Raw genomic sequence first — 20499 nt, forward strand, 5'->3', positions numbered from 1 at the left:
GCCGCATGCTGGACGTCCCTGCTGTAAAGTTTTTAAATTCATTTGCATTGGCACTGAATTCTGTGAGCGAAACCGTGAACAAGGAAGAACTGACTTAAGAAGTCGATGTCAAACTGTGATGAAAACCAAAATATGTTCCTGCAGCTTTATGAAAACCAATAAAAGATTAATGTCGACAAACAAAAATCAATCGCCGTCTGTGTCCAGGAACAAAGAAGAGACGTCCCCCACCAGCCTCCATGCATCAAACAGAACTCCCAACCTATATTATTTTTAGACATTTTTTTTTGTTTTCATTAATATTAGACTCACACAGAGCAGGGGGAGCCCGAAATGAAATTAAAGCATATGTTTACTGTGCAAACGACTAACTCACTTTATGGTGTTTGGTTTCCTAAATGAAAACATTCTCCAGGAAAGACTTGGGCAGGCTTCTTGCTGAGAGAGTGAGCAGAGAAGGAGCGCAGCGAACGCCTCTCCTCTCCCTTCGCCCTCTCGCCTGGGACGGCCGGGTAATTACATCATTTGGAGATGGAATGGAAGCACTTTACAAGCGAAAGTAAGTGAAATGCTTTATTGCTCGCCGAATTGCCAATTAAAAAGCAATACCTGGAACGCTGAGGCTCGGCTAAACCAGTCCTGAAACCAGTCGGTCCCCTGCTCCACGGAGGCCCCTAGAGAATGTTTTTCTTTCCATCTTTCTTCCCCCTCTCACCCTGTCGTTATTTGTAAAAGTTGCCGACAATGCACCTTCACATTGGCTTACATAGACCATAAGTCACCAAAGCCTGACGTGCTCTTAAACATATTAATAAAGCCCATTTCCTGCGTGGCGTATATGGCAGGGCTACAATGTAAACCTGCACAGGGCACGCTACTGAGAAAGAAAACAGTGGTGATTCTCTCCAGCACCCAGCGAACAGTCGGTGCCCCCCGTCCAACACACACACACCCGTCGGCTCCAGATCGGTCCGGTCCCAGATGTGTTCCATGCTCCGCTCGCTTTCCCCCCGAGAGAGAAACAGACCGAACTGAACAAACACAAAGGTGGAGAAAAGAAAAATGACTTTCATATTCCCGCATTGCCTCTCTAGAACACACCACAGTCGGTGTGTTACAAGAGATGCTTGTCTTCTAACACTTCATCACCTCTTTCGAAAAATAGAATTCCTTCAAGGATTCTATCTACAGTTTACAGCCATGGTAGAAGCTCTGTGAGGCTAATCTACGAGCATTCAGCATACTAACGAGCTCAGTGAGAATAACGATCGTAGAGAATAAGCGTGCATGCTTCTATTGGTTAACTTTCTGAACTAAAAAATCCGCCAGCAGGTGTGAAAGACATGTTTTCTTAACCCTCATGTTGTCCTGCAGGTCAAATTGACCCGTTTTCAAGTTTGAAAATGTGGGAAAAAATAAATTTTCACAGTGAAACTTCTGATGTCCACATTTTCAACATTTTTTGGTGGAAAAAAAAATGTTAAAAATGTTTCTTAATAAAATATTAGAGGTTTTACTGATATATATGTAATCACTTTAGATATTTTTAGGATTTTTTTGGAAGATTTTTACTCATTTTTTGAAAAATATTTACAAGAATTTTCTTGCCAAATTTGGGGGATTTTTTTGTATAAAATTTTTAAGGGAAATTTTTAGGGAATTATTGGAATTTTCTTTCGGAAAGTTTTGCAAATTTACAGTTTGAAATTGTGGAAAAAAAAAATTTTTCACAGTAGAACTTCTGATGTCCACATTTTCAACATTTTTGGGAAATTTCTTAAAAAATTTTTGGTGGAAAAACGAAATGTTAAAAATGTTTCTTAATAACATTCACCCCAAAAAAACTATTCTTTTGGTGAGTGTTCATGAAAGAAATATTAGAAGTTTTACTGATATGTATGTAATCACTTATCATCAATATTTCCAAGAATTTTCTTGCCAAATTTGGGGGATTTTTTAAAAATAAAACTTTTGAGGAATTATTGGAATTTTCTTCCTGAAGGTTGTGCAAATATTCAGAAATTTGGGGAATTTTTTTACAGAATTTTTTGGGTTTTTTAGATGAGGAAACAATATTTTTTGGTGCCTGTAAATGAAAACAACAAGAGCGTTAAAATAATTCCCCAAATTACAGCTTTTATCAGTACTAGGAACTTTAAAAACAGAAATAATTGTCAGATTCTCCACCCTCTGTGTTTATATCAGGAATAATGCTTTAAATTTTGATACTTCATCAAAATCCCTTTATTGTACAAAAAAAAAATCAAAAATAAACCATCAATTATCTGTTTAAAAGAACAAAAAACCCCTCAGTATTTCACTGTTTTGTTTTAACGTGTTTTCAAGCACCCTAGCTGCCAGATTTTCACTTTTTTTTAACAGATTTCTGTGTTTACACGGAGCAGAGAAGAGAGAACAGAGAGACTTGAGAGGAAAATAAAACACACTTGGTCAATAAAATAAATGCAGCATGGATCAGGAACAGCATAGGAAGGAGCAAGTTGTTGGAAGATACATTCACTGATGTAGTGGTGGAATTTCTTTGAATTGATGTGAAGAGTGGAGTGAAAAATGCCGGGTTTCTAGAGGTTGGAAAAATGTAAATATGCTTCGTCAAATAGCGTGTCTATAGCACTGGGAAGTCGTCGTGTTTTTCCAATATCCATAGCACATGTGGTAAAGATTTTACATATTGATTTGTTTGTAATTTAGTAAAATACAGGATGCTGTTCTTTTTAAAAATGATTTATGTAATTTTAACTGTCATCTGTCGACTGGTAGCTGTGGTTGTTTCCATTGAGGTCCTGGACGTTATGTTGCAGTGAAAAAATGAACCCACAGCGAGTAAAATGTGACAGGAGCAAAAAAAAAAAAGATCCAGAAGCTACTTGGGATTCAGATGGTTAATTTGCATTAAATGCGAAGTACAGCTGAGACTGGTGAGAACGTCATTAGTTTGGAGTGATTGCAATTCATCCTGTGGGAAACCTGAAGCGTATAAAGCCAGAAAGTCAGATGTGCACCGAGGTCAGCAGGAATTATCCTCTGGCTAGACGTCGGTCACCTCATTGTTGAGATATTTCATTGACTGAAAACTTTTGACCTAGAGCAAGAAGAAAATCATCAATCATTAGGACTTTTCCTTTAGAGACCACGAACGGCTGCAAAACGTCACTGGAATATTGCAACAGTTTGTGAAAGATTTTAGTCAAAACAAGTGGTGAGCCAACTTACATTAGCATCTGCAGACCTGCTCGTGGCTGAACAAGTTTAAATAGTCAAATGGTTTTTAAAAAGTTTAACAATGAAAAATGTTACTCCCAGCGTTGTGCTGGTTGTCTGCCTGAACAGTAGCTGACTGAGGAGTTCTCACTGACCCGCCACAAACCATCACACCCGCAGAAAAGATTAACATCAGTCCACATTGCCATGACGACACTGGCGACAATGATGCTGACAGGTGCTACCATGGCGACAGCAGTTACAGGCACACATTTGTGGCATCAGAAAGAAGGCCTTATTTACTTTGCAAATGTCTTTACCAGCGGTGCCGGCTTATTACTTTTGAGCCTGACTGACATAGGTTTATGGAAAATAAATTGGCAGAAGCACACTTGATGCATGGCATATCACTTATGATGCTGGTTTAGTCCCTGAGGAGGAGACATGAAAGGAGATAGATACTGGATGATAAGATGTATTGTCATGAATGAGAGTGAAAGGGATGAGTAAAACCCTGAATAGGGCTCATAGCCCCTTTGTAGCTGCAGTCAAAATGCCTCTTGCAAATTCAGAGCCGGCAGCCAAGGATAATGCGCCTCTCATGTCCAAATAATGGCTGCTGCGCTTCGCACATCCTTATAAGATCCTGGCTACACAGTTTCCCAAGTCCAATGTTATCACTTTTTAAGCTTGCATAGATTTCAGGGGTTTACATGAAAGCACAGTGTCACATCTCCTCTTTGTGCATTCTGTTTCATTAAATGCTGCTGGGTGAAGAAGTAAGTTCTTTCACGCATGGTTTACGTCAAAGTATTTGCACAGTGACTGGTTAAAGGCAATTCCTGTGCGTGGCTTTATCACACTGGAAAGAGAGGTCTCAGCTGAAATACAACAATTGCAAGAGGAGCTTATCTTTAGATTAGACATGTGAGAACCCAAAACTGTCTGGATGACACATAAGCAGCTGAAGCAACAATCTGAGTAACCTGAAATGTAGCTTCAGTGTTAGCACACTGTCATCTTTTAATCACACATAAGCAGGAGGATGAATGGATGTGGTTTTGAGCGCTTAGGCAAATGAGGAAAAATGTATAGGTCTGTATAGGCCTGAAGAGGGAAACATACATGCTGGGAACTGCACAGCAACATGTGCTCATGTGATGCAAAGATTATGTCCAAATTTAAATGATGGAGCTCCAAGTGAATGTAGCGGTATCCATCCAGTCGAGTTAAAGATGCCTGAGGTAGCACTTTCTGATCTCTCTGAAGTCGTTTGTAACTGCAGCTAAATCTTCCATGTGTAACCTTCTCTTATCATGCCAGAAAAAAAGGGGAAAAAAATCTGGAGTGACCCGAGCCCATAATGTCTTGATACATTACCCCAGCGCTCTGAGCGTGCTGGCACTAATGCCCCACCTGTAGCGCTGCAGTCTGTGCCAGCACGTCTGACTCAGGAGTAATATCCATTTTGACTCGCTGAAATATTCATTGGCACACCTTGGGTGCACCAGAGGAGGTGTATAGTGTGTCAAATAAGGATATGGAAGCAGCGTTCGTCTAGTGCCTTAGAAATGCCGGCTAATCACAGTGAATCATCGTTAAATCAGGCCTCGGCTGGGTTGTGAGGATGGAAAGGAATTTGTTTGATGCATATTTTAAAAAAAAGAAAAAAAAACCTTCACAGAATTTGTTTCATAATTGCTGTTTATGCTAGAAACTGAAACAGACACTGTATGTGTTAGAAAGCCAACCTCCACTGTTTAGTTTGACTTTGTGGCTTTGGCTACTTTCATTATTTTTCCAGAGCTACTGTACATGTGCTGAGACAAAACCCACATCTTCACAATACTGCACTGGTGTAATTTACTCATCATGCAGTAAATTAAGTATAATAATGTTTGATGTAACCCAATCACATACTACATGTTTGTATCTCAAATGCACAAAACCACAGTTAAGTGTAAAATTTATGTGTGGAGAAGTTCTGCACATTTAGAGTCATGATGGTTTAGCGTGGCAAAGAAACCCGATTTTTTTTTTCCTAAAGGGAAGAAAATCATCTCCTTTTTAAAAAAATAGCATTTGCTGTCATTTCTAATAATACCGCTGTAAGTTAGTTACTGAGTTCTGGGAACAGAGAAACATCACTTAAAGAAAGTTTACTGAAGACTGAGTTTAAATGAAACCTCAGGTCAGCCAAACGTATTTGGAAGAAAAGAAAACGTGCTTTTTAAGTTTCCATCCAAGTATAACACAAACTGTCACACAATTTCCAGAAAATCATTAAAAGTAAATCCAAATTAATGCACATTTCCATTTACTACTGGTATGCAGATGTGAGGAGTTGATCAAGATCAACATTTGGGGGCCAGTCATTAAATAACTGCAGAAGGATGGAATGACAAAACAGTGGATTTGTAGTAGGATCACAGTCATGTGATTGTCAGCAGGCAGCTGACATAGTGTTCACTTGGTGTCATGGTTACAGTAACGCAGTGCCGTGATACAGAAATCTTTAATAAATCTCCACAGTTGTCCAAAGTTATGAGAAATTTGTCTAGAACTTGCTCAAAAAAATCCTCTTTTACTGTTCACAATCTGTCCAAAATGAGTTAAACATATAGAACAACTTAGAACAGTTCCAAAAATTACAAAAAATGTCTCCAAAATTAGTCAAATTTGTCCTCATAATAGAAGTATGTTCTCTAAATGTTGCCAAAATTTGTCAAAAAGGACCCAAATATGTGCAAAATGACTAGAAATTACTCATATTTGTCAGGAATTTGCTCAAAAAATCCGCCTTAACTGTTGAAAACCCTGTCCACAATGAGTTCATTGTCTGACATGGCCGAGAAGGGTTAAAAGAAATTACCAAAAATTGGTCCAAAATGACTTGAAAATGTCTTCAAACTATTAGAATTTTCTTTAAAAAGTAGGAATTATTCACAGTTGCAGTTTTATAAACATTTGTGATCCTCAGTGGTGGATTTGTAGTAGGATCACAATCATGTGATCATCAGCAGGCAGCTGACGTAGTGTTCACTTGCTGTCATGGTTACAGTGACGCTGTGCAGCTATCTGGCAATGGGAAATCTTTAACAAATCCATGGACTTTAAGCCGCATCACTGCAAAAATCTAATCACTTGGTCCTTGTGTCATTTCTGATCTTCCTTGAAAATTTCATCATAATCCGTTGGTCCGTTTTTGAGTAATGTTGGGCACAGACAAACGTACGCTGATTGTCACATAACTCCGCCAAGGAACGCAGATAATCTTAATAGGAAGACTGGAGTTTGCCCTCCAACGAAGTCAAAATGTCTGCTGTGAAAAAGTCCTAAACATCGTGGGTAGGTTCACTTTAATTCTGCAAACATTTATGACTTAAGTGCTACCTGACAGATCAACAGCTCCTTAGTATTGGCAGCTTTTACTGCTGTTGCTAAGTTGCCCCGATCCATTTACTTCTTCTAACCAGCAGAAATGATGAGTGGATGCATGTTGTTCTTTTTAATCTGCTCAAATGTGAACATTTATTTAATACTGTGATTGTCTGTATTGTTTCTGCTCTTCTGCACTCTGCCTGCTCTACACTTATGTGAAATCAAAAATATTTACATTTAAATAAAAATCTAAAGTTAATGAAAACCCTGACCTTTGTAAAAACATTAGAGCTGTGGGTGCTCAGTGCTGCGGCTGACAGATTTATCTCAACTTATCTAATAACACTAAATTTCTCTGTATAGTGAAAAAATGCTTGCTCATCTCGTGCCTCTGTTTTGCAAAGTTCCTTACAAATTTTAGACTTAACTTTCATATTGTAAGAGTTTTTCCTACAGAGAGCAACAGAAACTCGGCAGCAACAAAATGGAAAAATACTGAGAATTCAAATTAGGGTTTGTGAATTTTTTCGATTGATATTTCAGATACTTTTAAAAAAATTATTATTTTATTCCACATCCTCCCATTTTCATTCCATTTTTGCACATTGAAATTTGCTGCTTGAATTACCACATCTCAGGAACTATTGAAGATAAAAGCCTGAATTTTTCACAGTCATTTCTCACTGTGCCATTACCATTTCAAAGAAAATACGAAAAAGTATTTGATATATCAAGCTAGTATTTCACACATATCTTTGTAAATTTCATGCTATAAAAAATTCAGGCAGATCAGAGGTAGTAGTCGAGCAGAAATTGTTCTACAAATTGGATGATTCGAGAAGGAATGAGCCATATTTATGTATTATTTTGTTCAGTGGTGTTTCATCTAGTGAGACACGCTGAATATTTTGTTTGTCAAATACTCTAAAATATCAGTTGAATGCACAGATTTACTGTATGCCAGCTGACAGTGCTTCCTGCTGCATGTATTCATCCCCTAAAGGCCCTCTTCTGAGCCAGGAAAATCCCCGATACTTGATGTGCTATCTTAGGACCGCTAGTTTAGCAGATAGCCATGTCTCTCCATCTGCTTCTGTTTCTTCCTCCTGCTCAGTGTGCCACTTGTTTAGTTTTTCCCTCTTTGCGATATATGTAGTCTGTTAGCGGCGTTGGAGACGAGGCTTTAGTGAATTTGAAACGTGGCTCCACAGCATGGAAAAAGAGCCGTTCGCTGCGGTAGACATTCCCACCCCGGTAGCTGCTGCAGGCCGGCCCTCTGTAGCCTGTTAGCTGCCTCCCATCTGAAAATCAACCACATTAATTGGTCTATCTCTAGTGCAGGGGAGTCAAACTCTTCTTAGTTCAGGTTCCACATTCAGCCCACTTTGATCTCAAGTGGACCAGACCAGTAAAATCACAGCATAATAGCTTATAAATAACCACAACTCCTAATGTTTCCTTTGTTTTAGTGCAAAAAATGTTTGACACCCATGCTCTAGCGCATGGTAAGTAAATGTACCTATTTTTGATTTTTGCTTGCATAATAGTATCAATGGAGTATCATTACACAAGAAGAGCATAAAATGTTATTCTTCAGAGTTGTTTTGCTCGACTTTGACAGCTTCTTTAATTAGAATTTTCCCCAGAATCCTCTCGTTTCATAAAGGACAATGTTGAGAAATGTATCAGTGTTGATTTGTCACAGCGCCATCTGGATACCACTCACCATCCACCTGGTGTGTCCCGTCCAAATGTTTACCTCTTTCTTCATTTGTTCAGCTGTCTTGTCATCTCTGCAGACGCCCCTTAAAACAACCGCACATTCGCACACACACGTCGGAGGCTCAGACGACACACACAGCGCATTATTTTTAAGGACGGAGGGAGACTCAAGCACACACAGCAGGTTTTTGCGTGATTGAGCGAACCATAAAGGCAGAGTGAAATTCTTCCCAGAGTGTCGGTTCGGCAGCGCAGGGTGATCTACGTCTGAGAGAAACAACTTAACAGGAAACTCCACCTTCATGTGGCGTCCGACGATACGTGCACACCACAACGCTCCAAACAGCACCAGGAAAAGAAAAAAAAAAGAGAAGAAAAGTGCTGTGAACATCTGGCTGCGGATGAGTATCGTCATTACAGAGTGAGCGAGGTGCAGCGAAGTGCAACTAGAGGTTTGAGATATTTCAAGACAAAGGTCATCCGCTAAACGACTCCCCCTCACACATCCTCTAGTGTCTGTAAACAGTCAAACCGGCAGAGATTTTTCCATTACCTGACACCACTCAGGCTGATTTTGTGTAAACACATCCTGGGGATCATAGCAGAAGTGGGATACCATCCACTTTTACTTTTCTCATGCCGCCGTAAAGTGAAGCTCACAAATCCACAAGCGGTGCATTGTCTCACCACGTCCGAACGCTCACACGCGTACCTGGGCCAGGAACCGAGCCCGGCTCTGGGGTTCCTAAAACATGCAGCATATGTGGAGCTACACGGAGCGCTCCCATGGAATGCATTACACCAGGGGGGTCCAACATGCGGCCCGTGGGCCAAAAGCGGCCCTCCAGAGGGTCCAATCCGGCCCTCAAAGTGTAAAAATCCCAGAGAAGACATTAACTGCAGATTGTAAATTAGTAAAACTATAAATTTAAAATCATTTCTAGACCATGACAAGAAGTTGTTTTGATCATAAAGTAAAATACTAGATTGTTCATTGTTCTTTTGTTGTTTTACATCTGATTTTTGTAACATTTTGTCTTGTTTTTGTTGCTTTTTTTGTCTGACCTCTGTTATTTTGATCATAAATATAAACTGAGGCTGAATGCTGCTGAAATTTCACTTATTTTTGTTTAGAAATATCAGGTTGTTCATGACGTTTTGTAAAAAGATAAATCCTTAAATGTGAACATTTTCGGAATGCACTTTTTTGCACTAAAACAAAGGAAAAATTAGGAGTTGTGGTTATTTATAGGTTATTATGCTGTGATTTTACTGGTCCGGCCCACTTCAGATCAAATTGGGCTGAATGTGGAACCTGAACTAAGACGAGTTTGACACTGTTGCATTACATAGTAGTTTGAGTGATGGGACTCTTTAAATGTGATTTTAGGTCAGCGCTGGATCTTGAAAGAGTGATGCGAGTCAAGTGCAGTTCCCGTTCCTCCTGCCACAAATGTTGTTTTGCCATTTGGCTATGCGCCTGCCGTCCGACATGCTCTGTGTCCCATGTTTCCACGGCTCGGTAGACAGACGACCTCGCGCTCCCCCTCCTCCTCCATCCTCCTCCTACGCCCACCCTGGGCTTGGCACCACCAGCTGTTGAATGCATCAGGCCCCAAAATTGCTCCTCAGCTGCTGCTGTGGCACACGGAGGAAAAAAAGCCTGACAGACTGAGCAGCTGCTGGGCTGGAGCAGAGCAAGGTCACCCTCAGAATGAAATTTAGCTGTACTACCTGCTAAAGCATTATTTGGAGCTGCGGGGTGCTATATCACTCCAGCTCAGGAGTATTACGCTCCTGTCGTGCCTGCAAGTAGTTTGAATTTGAAAATAGATTTATCATCACAATCTGAATATTTTTGCCAATACTTACACCTATCAAACACCACAATCAACATGTCTTTAGCTCTTCAAATGTGTCACAAGTATCTCCACTTTACTCAATTACCGCTTTTTGTAACAGGATTAGCATAATTTGCAATCAGATTGATGTAATTATGCTACATGGAATTTGTCACTCTCCAATCCTGTTAGCTGCTGAGGCAGAGCAGAGATAAAGAGCGGCCAGCTGATTTTCTGTTGCTGTTGACACGCTGTGAACGCTGCCCCGTGGCACTCTACCACTGCACCACTCCCATATTAGAGCCTTAAAAGACGACTGTGTGTAATAAACCAGGCGGTGGTGTCGAGTTCATGGAACATGTGGCATGAAGCGATTTGATGTCATTTGCTCTTCGCCAGTTATTCCCAGAGGGCAAGGCAACGACTTGGGTTCGGTTTGCTCAGTTGGTGGATAGATTAATGATTCACAACCAGGGCTACTTGGACCCCAGGGGGTAGTTCTGCGCCTGCCAAGGGGTACATGGGAAGACTGTGGAGTAGCTCAATTAAATCTGTTTTAAAAAGAAATTATGGTTTGATTAAAAACTACCAATGTTAGCGTTTCAGAGGAATATAAGCATCCAGATACCACTGCAAATAACTGTGATGCTCTTCTTTAATATATAATGTGTATTAGGGCTGCACTGTTATGGCAAGATCATGGTTATTTATTACAATTATTCACTGATTTTATTCCACTTTCACATTTGAATAAAAGGAGCTCTGCTTTTATTTCCATAATGTGTTACATTTCTGCTTAGGTACAAATCTTTCTATCTTAATAAGGCTTAAAACGACCATAATCTCAATTCAGAGCATCTCCTAGATTATAGGCATGTCTATATTATTGTCCAACTCTCAATTTCCAATTCCGATATCCACCAATACCGATATATGTGGGTTATTTAACTAATTCTAGGTAACATCACATATCTCCTGTGGTGAAATGAACATGTCATGTTTAATTTTACTGTGGTTCCTATTGGATGCATTCTCAAATGCAACAAGGCTTTCCAAATTATAAACATTGTCTGTGCAAAATAAGAAAACTACTTTAGCTCAGGTTATGAAAAAAATGCCATAATTATGGCATATTTATGTTTTTTTTAATTGTCTCAAACAACAGTTCACACTCTCCCTCCTTCTGTGAGTCTGGTAAATGTCTTCGAAATCCAGGTATTATTTTATCCGTTTTCATGATGGGGAAAAAAACATAAGAATATTGACCGATATTACATTTTTATGCCAATATCGGACATTCCTACTAGAATATAAATTAAATTGTACCCAAAATGCTTTACTTGCTCAAAATAGACAATACAGTTTACTAATGTCCCCTAAATAGCTCAAATGTAGGCCATAGTTGACACAGAGAAACCTCTAGTCTCCATTCAGTCCTGTAGTGCCGCAAACTGGTGTGTGACAAAAAATTACTTTCAAAAGGGTGAAATAAGGCAATGTTACATTCACCTCATTTGAAACCAAATGATTTTGCTGACATGGGCTGTTTAGTATGAGTGGAACATTTCAAACATCAAGTATTGCAGTAGATCAAGTAGTAACTGTAGGAAGCCAAAGAAATGATTGTCATTAAAATTTGATTAATAGTGCAGCACTAGTGTGTATCACACACAGTAAACCAGTAATTCCCACAGGCTGACTGCTAGTGTGAGGACACACACTGGAAGTGTGGCTTAACAGTTTACATAATTAGCTAAAAGTATGTTTAAGCCGGCAAATGCAAAAAGTAATGTATGAACAATTTGAATAATTACACTAATGCAGTGGCTCTCTAGAAACAATAACATTTAATTTTCTAAAGCTTTTGGTGTGAGACCCCAAATTTCAGACTCAGTCCTACTGTGTAAAATGACAATTGCTAAAATGCCAAATGAGATAAAAAAAAAAAAAGAGTGTCAAAGCCCGTCACATGTAGGCCACAGTTGACACTAGCTAAGCAGCTGTGCACAGAGAATATCTAGTCTCCACTCAGGCAGGTTTGCGACTAAAAATTACTTAAAAAACAAAAAATGAAATCAGGCAATTTTAGATGTACCCAGTTTTAAAACGAAGTGATTTTACCTGCAGCGGCTGTCTTCTACGGGTGGCATTTTCTATTAGTGGAACATTTTTAATGTCAATTTTGCATTTGATCTAAGATTGTGGTTAAAATGTGATTCACTGTGCAGCCCTAGTATGTATTACATATAGAAAACTACCTGCCACCACAGACAGACTGCACTCTGTAGAAGTATAGCTCAAATAACTATCTAAAAATATGTGTGTTTCTATGTATGTATAATATGTAATATCAGTTGAAAAAAATTACATTAATGTCCAAACAATTTACATAGTTTGCTAAAAATAACAGATAACACAGCTGCCAACTCTCAAGTTTTTGGCTTGAGACACCAAATTTCAGGCTTCGTCTCACGCAGCCCAAACTGATCTTATGCCAAATAAGAGGGAAAAAAACTCTTACAGAGGTTAAAAAAGGATTTCTGTGAAAACAAGATAAAGTCTGCTTTTGCCATGCAATACTACTAGTACTACTACTACATTTGACTTTTAAATTACTGTATTTAATACCTGCCAGAATTTTCTCGTTTTAAATGGTGTATGTTGAGTTTGCTAATTTTTTCAAATTTCTATTGCAAACTGAGATAAAGTCTATAAAAATAAAACTTTACAGGTCAAATTAATGGGAGTCACTGATAACAGATGTAGTCCAGGTTTTGACAGAATGTTAATAAGAGCTGAGGTTTAATTTGCTGCCTCCAGCTGTTTGTAGGATATTTTCCTCTGAGTTTATTCCATCCCTGCAGCAGTTTCTGTCTGGTTGAGTCCTCACCTCCACCGCAGCTGTCAGGATATTATTTTACTGTAGAAGTCTGATCTGTTTGCTGTTTCATGACAGATGTTTTCTGGTTTCACAGTCCCACAGTATAATATTTGCAGTTGTAATTATTGTGTATTCCCATGTAGGTAGAATGTGTCCTCTCTAATTAAAGTCACCGCGGTTCCATATTACGGCAATGAATAGCCCAGTAAAAATGGAAATGCTTTATATTGTACCGTAGGTTGTAGCAGTCAGAGAAGTAATATCACACATGGAGAGGATTTTCAGTGTTTAGGAAATAAATAAACTGTTGATGTTTTTCATATGGGTGAACTTTCCCCCCTTAAATTCACTGCAGCTTCTCTTCTCCTGGGCTATTTTGAAGGGTTGCTCACCCAGATTGCACCGCTCCCTCCCTAAATGACAAATTTCATACTCATCATTGCTCTCTGTATCACACGGTTGGATGGACTTCCTTGCAGTCAAGAAGAAATGGGCGTCTCATGTTATTCATTTATAAAGCTCTGCTGCTGGAGCTTCTAAACTGCCTCATGCCTTTTCTCATTTAAACCCTGTTACTATAATACATGATTCAGTAAATACTTAACCTTAGAAATCCCCAGATGGCAGAGTTGGTGCCACCTTTCAAACCTCCCTAAAACTAAAGACCTACTTTCCCTTCGGGGATCTTACAGCTTAATAGCTTTTCTGATTTCTTGTTTATTGTGTTGTTTCTGTCTGCTGATTATGTTTTTTCAGGATGTTTCTTGTTCTCAGGTCTCTTTTGGAAAAGAGACAAATCTCAATGAAGCTGCCTAATTTAAGATTAAATGAAAATGAAGTAATTGTTGAAAGCGTGAAATACCTGGCTTATAGTAGTAGATTTAACAATGTCATGAGAACTAATAGAGGGGGGTCCTTGGTTTACGACGTCCTCGACTTACAGCATTTCAGCGTTACGGTGGAACTGGTTATGTGGAACTAGTTGATGAGCAGAGCAGATGAATACATCGTCAAGCGGCGCTATAAGACAGCTTTGTTTCCATTCTCCAGTTGGATGCCACGCTGGATTGTGCTACATTCACTAACTTTTTGCCCTTCATTATGGCTCCCAAGTGTAAGTCAGACTCTTCTGATGGCAAAGAAAATGGTGATGGTAAAAACTGCAGCTGTCCAACTAGTTAAACTCGTGCTTACAAAATGAATCGTGAGTCTTGTCAAAGTCAAAAATCAAACTTGACTTCTTTACTGTGGCTATTGATAACACATTACAAACAGAGTGAAAACTGGAACAAAACCAGAATAAAACAGCATAAATACATGTAAATAAATCCTTTTAACTCAACCAGTAAGTCAAAAAATGAAGTTAATTACTTACGACATTACCTCGTTTACAAAGTAGAGCCGTGCATCCAGAAAAGCACTTACATGTGTGAAGGTAAACATCAAAATAGTGGACAGGAAGTGACAACTGTCAACAGAGAACTTCAAAATAAAGGCTTTTTCAAAAAAAAGTACATCAATAATTCTACCTTAAGGGCAACACACAATGGAAGTGAAATTAGATTTAATAAAATGCTTGGAACAGGACGAAACACCGACGAACATCGCATTATTAGATCAAGTTGTAAAAACAGTGCAACATGTTCTGTTATCTTCTAGTGAAATGATTCATACATGCAAGAAAGTCGTTGGTATTCATGACTTTTGAAGAACTGATTGATATCGTGATGCACATAACGGCTTTGTTTACATTTTCTCCAGAGTTCCGACTTACGGCGAAAATGAACTTATATCAATCTGTAGGAATGGAACTCTGGTACTTACTGTCTGTGGTTGTGAAATTACTGCAGCTGTAGATAGACTACTGGTAACTGTGACTTCTTCAGAATGGTTCAGGTGAAACAAGTGGAGGTAATTATGCCTCAAATGTTTGTATTGAGCTTTTAAATGTTTAGAGTTGATGATCATGAACAAGTTTTTGACGACAAAAATTAGTTCGCCCTCAATGTCACATTTGGAATGAACAGAGGAACCTCCTTAAAGTGATCTGAGTGGCTCAAAGACAGACATTTGGTTCACTGTGGAGCAGAATTTCAGTTGTAATTTTATATTAACATGGCGTCACATTGTGCACAATGTTCCTGAAATGTGTCCATAACTGTATGTGAGGTGAACTTAACTTATTTAATAGGAGACGCAGACACAAAGAGCTATATCTCAGGCTTTTCAGAGGCAAATATGACAGAAACGTGCCTGAAAGTGCTCTCAAGGAAACTGGATGAGTGAGTTTCATGACACAGTGCTATTGTTTTAAACACTTCAAGGCCACATTCCACTGTTTGTTTTTACTGCAGTTATTATTTACATTATTTTTGTCATATATGAAGCAGCTGGAAATATTATACCACCACGAATCGTATATATTTGTTTGGAACAATATTATTTTATTCTGTCTTATTTTATTATTAGAACTTCATTAAGTCCGTTGAGTTATTTCATTGGTTTAGTTTTGCTGTAGTATTGAAACTGGTATTAAAAATCACAGAATATCAGTGGTGTAGGTAACGAGTAACAACTTCAACTAGACTTGAGCTGAAACAGCCAGATTAAACATTAAACTTTTGTCAGTTCTCCGCATCCGTTGAATATAAACGTGACCAAACTGACCTAAACAATGACATTAGCACTAAAATGAACACATTTGTATGATAGGTGGGTATTTGAAGTGTGGGTATATGTGTGGGTAAGTAATCTGATAGGGATGAGGGGGTACATCACGCACAAAAGTCTAACTCAATATGGCACACAGCCTTAGACCAAGTGACCCACTTATTAATGAACATCAAGTAGACCGACTACTTTCCTCCTCGGAGGGGCTGGATCCTTGGCAAGTCTGTTTGATTGACTTCAACAACCCCGTCCCACCCACCCACTCCATCCCGCTGGTGCTAAAAGGGTGTTTCCTGACAAGCGAGGTCGTTTTACATTCATGCGTTAAGGTTTTAGGGCCAAGGCTTAGGTTCAAAATTTATTGGCTATTGTATAATGTTTCGCGCACTAGACCAGGCGACTTTGCCTTGTGTTTTGCCGCCGGCCCTCGCTCAGGAAGAAGCCGATGTATTTTGATAGCAGTGAGAGTTGAAGCTGTCAAAGACTCGGCCTGAGGGAAGCTCACCTTTTGCATTTCTGACTGATTGCGTAAACTCCTGTCACACAACAAAAGCAGCCCTGTGAGGTCCTCGGCGCCGTAATTAACTCCGACTTTGCCTCGGCAGATTATTTTTACATAAACCCCAAGGTTGCAATTTATCGAATATTAACCTCCTGTGTGGTGCGTGGTGCTAATTAATGAGGTTCATGTGTGAGGTTTATGCCTTTAGAACATGTATTTGCACAACACGCTGTTCTGTGCGGCTGGAAGACGTCCAACAAGGAAAAAGGGTGAAAATTCTTGAGATAATTCCAATAATTGCGAGAGAGATAGGATGGGAGTTCAGGTGTTTTCACCTTTCGCTTTCTTTGTAGATGAAGACGCACTTACAGGAATAGGTTTAGTGTAGAGACATTTAATATAACCTTTCGGACGTGGAGACAAGGACAAGTGTCAGCGTGATTGGTAAATAATGCAGCAGTGTGAATGGTTGTGGCGACGCTGTGCAGCAGTTCCAGGCGATGAATGTGAGTCTTTTCTAAGCTAATTCGCTGGTCGACAAGGATCTGAGCTGAAATGATGTGTTGTTGTTGCTGCCTTGACCTTACTTAACAGGTTCACGCCTGCTATGGATTAGAAATTTCTTGAGGATGTACTTAAACGCTTTGTTTTCTATCCGAGCTCCTATCTTCTCCACGCTATACTTCCTTTCGGCTGACCCCTCCACCCCCACCCTTCGCTCCCATCACTCCTCCATCTCACTCACAGTGAAGCTCATCAGGGGGAGCTATGAGAAAGTGCCCCGAAGGTTTTCCTGTCTGCAAGTTCTTACAATAAACCTTGAATGTCAGTGGTATAAATGTGGACAGAGACGTGCACAAACGCCCGTATATCACACACTGACAGAAGTTGCCTCGCAAGCTCCGTGCACACACACACCATAACCCTTTAACCCAGCATGACACACGCTAATGAGTCATATGACTGGCCATGTGTGTGTCACCACACAGATGTCGAGTCAGGGAAAAACCTCTTGTTAAAGTGGGATGAAATACGGATTCAAATTACGCCTCAGCTCTCCCCTGTCTTCCCATCTAGATAAACAGGAAATCAGCGTTTGCGGCTCCAGAAATGTGAAACGAAGCCAAGCTGATCTGTAATTTTGTTTATTGCAGGGCTGCATTAGGCTCTCCGCAAGCCGCTTATTTTGGTTTTCTCGAGGCTTTTTTGCTTTGCTATTCAAGCCCCCTTCTTTTACATCTTTCCGCTGGCTTTTTTTCCCCCCTGCTGACTTTCTTGCATTATTATCATGCTTCATTGACTCATCGTCTAGTCCCAAGTTGTATGGAGCGTTTTTTTGCACTCTTGTAGTCAGATAAACAATTCACAAGCCCTCTGATGTGCCACACACACACACCCGAACAAATTACATGGTGCTGACGTGCACGGTCCTGCAAAAGCAGCCATTACGGTACAATTTTTACATGGTAAACACAATTATGCAAATGTCTTGAGCTGGATGGATTTATCTAAAATCACTGCTGGGAAGTTTTATGTGATTTTCCAAAAGTGTTAGCCTTGCAGTTCCTTTAACCAGATACTGTATACAAATTGAATATATATATATATATTTCTCAGCTTTGAAATTAAGCATTTGCTTCACTGGGATTAATAAAAAATGGTCCAAGAAGTCAAAGCAAGACAAATTAACCAGTAAAAGGAATGACTTGTCGGTTAATAACAAGGCAGATATTATGTATTTCTGTAAATTATAAGTCAGTTTAATGTGTCCATTAGTTTAATGTTGAAAATGCACATAACTCACTGTGCCATTCTGAGGTATCGGTGCAGCCAGACATCCCTTTTACTCGGGGAAATAGTTGTGTGAAGCCACAACAACTCAAACTGCAAATAGGCTATGCAGTTTTAAGATCCCTGCTGCTGACAAGAGCACACATCTGCAGGTTTTGAAAGCTGTCAGCTCACTTGTAGAACAACAGTGAGTCTATCATAGCTTCTATCTGCAGCACATACATAATTGACAAATGCAACTTGAGTGGAAGCCTGAGTTCAGGCTCGGCCCTGTTGTATTATTGAAATCCTCATTAGGAATCATACTTAAATAAAGAAATGAAAGGAGCCAGCTTTTCATTTGCCGTATGCACATCGTGTTCATAGTCTGAGGTAATCTAATCAATACTTATATGGATAAACGGCTCTTTCCCGAGAATCAAAGCTCAGTGCTTAACGCTGAAAACCCGACAGTTTCCTGTTTTACCTCTCCTGACTGCGTGTCTCTGCATGTCGGCTACTGTATGTGCACACTTCAGTGAATAAAACAATGGCAATTATTTCCACTCAAACAGAATTTCACCATTATGGTTTTAATATTGCCGGACGCCACACAATCTCCCCTGCACAATTATGAAGTGATATCGCTGCTGATATACAAATATAAAAATAACAATTTAATAATGCCAATATGAAACACTTATGATGAAATGATAGGAGCTGTGAAGAGTCAAGGTGGTTCTAATATGGTAAAAGCTGGATCTCATTTCTGAAAGATGAATTAATAGGTGAAAGAGGCGGTCTTTCTCAGTCTTATCTGGCTAAAATAGCTTGTGGTAGCTGAAATTAGCAAATGCTGGTAAACTTTAGCTTAGTACTTTAGTTAAAATGGCTGCGTTCTGCTGCAAGTACTGAGTATTTTCATTGTCAATCTGTTGATTATTTTCTTAATTTATCAATTAGATATTGACCCCCTTAAACATCTTGTTTCATCCAAAACCTGAAGACACGCAATTCACTGGCATAGATGAGTAGAAACAACAGAAAATGTTGTAACATGTTCTAAAAAAATGAAAAAAATGCAGCTTTTTAGCAATTGTCACTGTCTTCTGCAAAACATCACAACAAATACGCTTAAAACATCCCAACTTACATTGCAATTTTTTAGAAAAGCTGCCAGGAATTCGGGCATTTTAGGCACAACAATCTCAAAAAATGCTCGCAAAATCCTGGAGGGACTGTTTTATGCTAAATCTGCACCATATGCGAAAAAATCTGTGTGATATAAATATAACATTCTTCAACATTCCAGTGATGGTACGACTGCTAACATAGACCCCAAACACTGAAAAGCTCACTGAAAAAAGAATTGAAATGAATATTAATATTGATGAATTGCTAATACCCAACCAATTAAACAAACTTTAAAGTACACTCAACAAAAACATCTCTCGACATTTGTCTTTGCTTTTCTTTCCTCCATAATTGCTTGAGCTTTATCTGATTGTTTTGCTGCCAAAAAATATGTTGCTGTTTAAAGATTAATTGTGGATATAATATTGTTTATGTGCTACACATCAGACCAGCCTAATCGACATATCCACAGCAGCATGTCAGCTGCTGATAGTTTAGATTCGGAGTTTGTTGTTACTTCTGTGTTTGACAGCACATGTGGGGCCACAGGGACAGAAGAATAAGTAAAAGACAAGCAAAAAAAGTAAATATGGAAGAGAACCAAGGCAGATGTCATGATACCATCATTCACAACTTGCCTTTCTGGACGCTAACTGTGGGGAAAAAAGAAAAAGAAAACTCTGCTAGATTTGGAGAGTAACACTGACGTTTGTAACAAAGTTGAGATAGCCACAAGAAATAAACCTTTTCTCCAGCACAGCTCCAACTTTGGGCATAAACATTTCTTCCTCAGTTAATGCTCCTACTCTGACCTTTTTCCTTACCTCTTCCCAGCCAACTCGCTCTCACCCGGCAGGTTACGCCACCTCCCACAGATGGAGAAGAAATGCTGAGACAGGCTGCAGCAGCTGGGGGCTATGAGCTGCATACAGAGCGATACCGAAAGCTGCATCATTACGGCCGCTCACCCACCGTTTAGCACACACACCCCGTGTCTCCCGTACCTGCCGATGAACAAAGTTGTGAAGCCCGATCGCCCCGTACGGCGGCACAAAGCTGGGCGAGGAGCGGGCGCACCGTCGCTGCAGTGGTGGACAGTCTGTAAATAATGTGAAAGACACAAAGTTGAAGGGCAACAGCTCTACTGTGCAGAGCATCCCTGTTGATGCACTTTAGTCGGGCAAAGTCATATCTTTTAATGGCCTGCAGGCAGTTTGTGCTTCTTTTGCATTTTCCCAGATAGTAAAGTAAGAAAATAAGAGAAAAACAGAAGAGGAGGCAAAAATGCTAGGGTGCAAGACATTTTCCATGACGTTTAGCAGCACGGGTGGCATGTTTGCTCGTCAGTCGATGCACTGTAGCAGTCCAGACCAAAA

At 39.6% G+C, this 20499-nt stretch overlaps 1 long non-coding RNA gene across 1 annotated transcript in view; it reads left to right on the forward strand.

The window, feature by feature from the left end:
- The first annotated feature begins 343 nt into the window (after window positions 1–343).
- Window positions 344–20499, forward strand: part of LOC118470282 (uncharacterized) — a 153585-nt gene continuing 133429 nt past the window's right edge. The window contains exon 1 of the long non-coding RNA XR_004847317.2: window positions 344–559. This is a non-coding gene — a long non-coding RNA (uncharacterized LOC118470282). The remainder of the gene's footprint in view (window positions 560–20499) is intronic.

This window comes from Amphiprion ocellaris, chromosome 12 (assembly GCF_022539595.1).
Source record: "Amphiprion ocellaris isolate individual 3 ecotype Okinawa chromosome 12, ASM2253959v1, whole genome shotgun sequence".
NCBI lineage: Eukaryota > Metazoa > Chordata > Actinopteri > Pomacentridae > Amphiprion > Amphiprion ocellaris.